Source organism: Cupressus sempervirens, chromosome 8 (assembly GCF_028749045.1).
Source record: "Cupressus sempervirens isolate cs-2001-9-10 chromosome 8, ASM2874904v1, whole genome shotgun sequence".
NCBI lineage: Eukaryota > Viridiplantae > Streptophyta > Pinopsida > Cupressales > Cupressaceae > Cupressus > Cupressus sempervirens.
The window spans coordinates 718,931,248-718,936,811 of record NC_143125.1 but is presented as its reverse complement, the minus strand read 5'-3'; the positions used below and the strand labels follow the sequence as shown (position 1 = coordinate 718,936,811).

At 30.1% G+C, this 5,564-nt stretch overlaps 1 pseudogene; it reads right to left on the bottom strand.

Moving 5' to 3' along the window:
* Positions 1–488: 488 nt before the first annotated feature.
* On the bottom strand, positions 489–1,440 carry LOC149544454 (pentatricopeptide repeat-containing protein At1g80270, mitochondrial-like; annotated as a pseudogene).
* Between the last annotated feature and the right edge of the window lie 4,124 nt (positions 1,441–5,564).

The following is a 5,564-nucleotide window of genomic DNA, read 5'->3' as shown; positions in this document are numbered from 1 at the left end:
AACATTTCCAGCTATATGTACATCTATTAGAATACCCATTACATATTAAGAAGTTATATAACACATTTTAATAATATGAAAATAAAACTTAAATAATAATGGCTTACCATGTATACTTACCTTAAGGAGATTCCGAGAGTATGTTTTGTAGCAATAATAATCCATGCCATGTATATCAAATGGGATATATTCCAATGCTTAGTCAATCAAGTGGGACCCTCTATGGTGATGTTGTTGTAGCTAAGCAACTGGATCCACTTAGCAAGCTACTAGAGAAACTGAATATACCAACCATCAACCTTCTAAAATTATTTTAATTCGACCAAAAAATTAACTATTTTGGCTTGTTTCCATTCGAAAAGGTGAACACGTTAAGGACCATGATATCTTTATGGGAAAATGTGGAGTATGTGTTCATATATTACACAAATACTATGCCTCCACTTCAGTTACTTGGTAAAACAGGTTCAAAGATGCTACCAAAAGGCTCAATCAAGTAGATGGGAACTATTTGATTGCACATGTTCATTCTTGAATGCTTTCACCTGTTGCAGAATAGCATTAATATTTTTATTTGGGCGAAGCTTAGCTGCCAACATTCTTTTCTCAAATCCATCAGTAGGAACATGTGCATTCATGTAAGCTTGCAAAAGGCACTCATATGATTGCATCTGCTGATAGCAAGTTTTAATCAACAATTAAAGATCTTTTCAGTATTTGCAATATCTCCTTTTTCTGCATATTTATCTAATATTGCAATGAATGTCTTATAATATGGCTTTACTTGTTTCTGCTTATAAACTTTAACAAGAAAGCATCTGCCTCTTCTACAACACTTGATTTGAGATAGATTTTAACTGTTGCTTCACAAATATTTGGTTCAAACATGATCCAGTTGTTATCAAACATACGCCTTACAAATTTCTTTGCTTTAAGAAACAAATTATGGCCTGCATATTCATCAAGAAGTGCATAATAAGCAATTGGTGATGCCACTCTCATCCCATAATTTTGCATTTACTCAAATGTACTTTCTGCCTTCTCAATTTTGTCCAGCTTTTCCCAAGCACGAATCCCAACAATATAGTAAGAACTTGAAATCTGAGGAAGAGAATTAATTGCATTCCAAATTCTTTCTACCTCACTTGGTTTACCAATATCTACATATAAAAGAAGAACTTTCAGATGATAGCCCCAACCTTTGACAGTATTATCTTCCAGATTTCTTATGAATGCTTATGCCTTTTCCAAATACCTAGCACGAATATAACTTCTTGCAACTATAGCTAGACTTGTAGAGTGGTATGTCTGTATACCTTCTACTTCCATAGTCTCAAGAATTTGTTCCATGACAACAATATCACCCACAAAACCCTTATCATGTAGCAGAAGATTATATGTAAATAAATTAGGTTTTATACTCTCCTTTTCCATGTCCATTTTTAAATGATGAATAAGTCCTTCAGAATTGATATAGTGTTTACAAACACTAATCGATATAACCCAATGTTTACAGTAGCCCAAACAATATACCATCCTTGCTAATATCTTGTAAAAGTTCCTATTGTGAATATAATGTTGACTGGATCTGCTTTCTATTCTTCTTCCCCGTGAATATGTATACTATCTTCTTGCAATCTCTGATACCCATAGTATCTTCCTTCTAATTGATTTGCATAAATGATTCTTCACAGGTTGGTAGGATTTTTGCTCTGATACCATTTGTAATGAACCCTTTTTGGGGGTCCTATTTATTTATGACTTTTCCTTTTATTTGTATCCTTTCTATCGTATTTTTCCTGATGATCCTTAACACAAACTTTCATTCAATAAATATATATATATATATATATATATATATATATATATATATATATATATATATATATATATATTTGAAGAGTTGTGACTTTTCAATATAATAATCATATTATAATAATATAATAATATAATTATTTATTTATATTAAATTTAATATTAATATTAATATCACAAAATGTAAATTATTTATTTGTAGAATATTTATATTATAATATATATTAATTTAATAATATATCAACTATATTATTAGATTATAATACTTTATTAATATAGTATGTTGCTATATTATATTAGATTATTATTTAATTTGTATTTTCATATTACCATTATAATACGATATAATATTATTACATGATTATAATATAATATTACTTGTAAAATATTATTATTTTAATATTAATATTAATATATAATACTTATTTATTATTTAAGTTATATGTTAAAGTGGGGACATTACAGTTTACAATGTTATTGTTGTCTAAAACTATAAAAAAGTATATGGTTAGAAAGTTAAGAAAATGTGTGAAATTATGGTAGTGATTTTAAAGATAACATGAGAATTCATCTTAGAAGATGAAAAAATATCTAAAGGAACAAAATTGGAGGGGAAACAAGCTTCCAAGCCTTTGGGTCATTTCCCTAGGTTGTTACCAAGCGATAACCCAATTCGGTTTTAAATTTTCAAATAAGTTTATTGGGTTTTAAAAGAAAAACTAACATTGTCTAGACTTTCATAGTCTGGTTGGGTTTATGATATACAAAACTTGACCGGGTTATGAAGATTATAGACTTAATGGTATAATACATATTAATGTATATATATTTATAATTAAATATTCTTAGATATGATGATGTGTGCTGCCCTTAATACCACAAATGCATAACATAAACAAAGAAACAACAATAATTTGTGAGAACAATTCTTATTATTGACACAAATGCAAAATTACAAAATTTTGAATTACAATATGCAAACCCACATGGATGCCTTCCTTACAATAATGTGCAAGACAAAGTTGTGAACTATCACCCATAGTTTTCCTAGATAATCGATGAACATTCCTTATATAGGCATTTTTCCACCACTCGAGAAGTTTCTAGACATCAAACCCTAACCGTTGAGGCTGACCAACCCTAAAATTACATATAGAGTCATCTCAAATCAATCATGACATTTATTTTGGAAAATTTGGTTGGCTCAACTTTGAAAGACCATAACTCGTGAATAGTTGACCTAATTGGCTATTATGACCTTATTCTAGAATCTACCATTTATGATCTACAAGGTTATGACTAGCACAAGCTTTGGTTGACCTCATTTTAGAGCCCATTCAAAGCTGTAAAGGCCTTCAAAATTGAGCCTAGAGTTTTTATGCCAATTTTTCACACCAAAATTCCACAATAACTTCATGAATACTCATGATATGGCAATGAACCTCAACTGACAGACTAATATATCCACGATGAATCTCCACCTCTAAAATTAGGACATTCTGAGCTTGTATAATCAACTTACTAAGTATCAAGCCTCCATAAAAAAACTCTACATTGAGACAACCCTATTCAAGAAACGGAAAAGAAATATTTTTGGTTGATGCAAGATTTATCTTATACCTAGGATGCTCTTGCATCAACATATATAATTAAATATTTATATTTTATTTTTGTATATATAATTAAATATATTCATAACCCCTCTCTCATTCTATCCCCTAATCCCCCCCCCCCCCCCCCCCCCCCGCCCTCTCTCTCTCTCTCAGTTTAGTTTTGTAGAACTTAATCCATGCTTTTAGATCTTTAAAACCTAATTGGGTTGTGAGATAATATAAATGTTGGATTTAGGTATTCAAAACTAGAAAACCTTAATATATAAAGTTCCCAATAGCCTTAAAAGTGTCATTTTGTCTTCTTGAAGGTCCCACCATTGTATCACATGTTTTGTTGCAGCAATTCTACATATTTTTTGTCACATTTGCTTGGAAATGATTGATTTGTCTCTTTTTTGGTGTCTTCATGGTATTACATCATTTTAACTAGAAATTCTAACAAAAACATTGATTTGTCTTATTTTTCAATTTGTTATTTTACTTCAAGTTATTAAGCAATGATGCAATTTTTTAATCTTTTTCTATTTGATTGTGTATTTTGATCATTATATTGTTTGAAGGATAATCAAAACTCTATAATGGGAAAGAATAAGATATTGGAAACTATAATTGGAACAATTGTTATGTTGTCATTGATGTCAAACCTTATTGACGAAACAGTTGCTACCTGAGTAGAGTGTCATATGAAGACTATTAATGAAGAGAATTTGAGAAAAGGAGAAAAAGAAGGGTTCTTGATCAATTAGACCTTGACATGATAATGTTTTTTTAATTCATAACACTAAGTGGAGAAGATAGTTGTGTTAAATCCTAGAAGAGATTATCAATAAAGAATAAATACTTAGGCTTAACCAAGCTTTAGAGAAGAAGATTAAGGAACTAGAAAAATATGTTGAGTGATGCTAGTGTTGACCAAGTGATAGTATAAGCCAAGTTGAATACAGTGTCAATCGAGCATCATTATCGACTAAGCATTAGAAAGTGTGTCGTATAGAACAATTTGTGTCGTATAGAATAGTTAGTGTTGACCAACCATCAATATTGACTGAGTAATTCAGTAATCATCGAGTCTCAGAAGATAGTGTTGGTTGAGTGGCAACATTTTTCATCATTATGTCAATTTGTTGTGTAAGTAAGCTCAAGTGTCCAAAGACATTAATAAATGCTAGTTACCAAGAGTCCTGCACCACTAAGCTCAAACATAGATACTTGCCCATAGAAGAAGCATCAAGCATCCAATCCAAATAAAGAATAATGTTGTGTTACCACTGGATTGATGCAATCTCTACATTAACTACTCAAAATTAGGTTGTGGCATAACCCCAATCATACCTCTCAAGTACTCAAGTATCTTTTGGAAAAGGTTTTGTAAATATTTCTATTATCTGCTCCTTTGTACTTACATATTCCAATATGATCTCCTTCTTTGCAATATTCTCTCTTAAAAAGTGATACTTAATAGATATATTATTTTCCTTTGAATGTAAGACAAGATTCTTTGACATACTCATTGTACTTGTGTTATTACAATGTATGATAGCATTATCTATAAAATCAAATACAATGTCTTTGTCTCTCTTGTAACACTTACTTTTAAAGATTTTGAAATATTTAACTGATGGTGCTTGTCCAAACCAAAGTTCATAAGGTGTCTTGTCAATGCCTTGTTTGGTTTGTACTATGTTCATAGTGTATACTTCTATATTTTCTACTCTCCAAAATATATTTGCCACATTATTCTTAAATATCATATATCTTATTGCTTTAGTCAAAGATCTATTTCTCCTTTCTACTATACCATTTTGTTCAGGTGTCTTAGGGGCTGAAAGTTGTCTTTTAATTCTATTAAATTCACAAAAAATGTTAAACTCATTTGAAGTAAACTCTTCTCCTCTATCATATCTTAGGAATTTAATCTTTAATCCTTATTCATTTTTAACTCTATTCTTGAAAATCTTAAACTTCTCAAATGCTTCAGACTTTTCTCTAAGAAATGCTACCTACATCATTCTAGTGAAATCATCAACAAGAATCATGAAATACCTTTCACCATAGAAAGATTGTGTCTTTGTAGGACCACTCAAATTTGTGTTTATAATCTCCAACTTCATAGATGTACTAAACTTATTTCTTGGC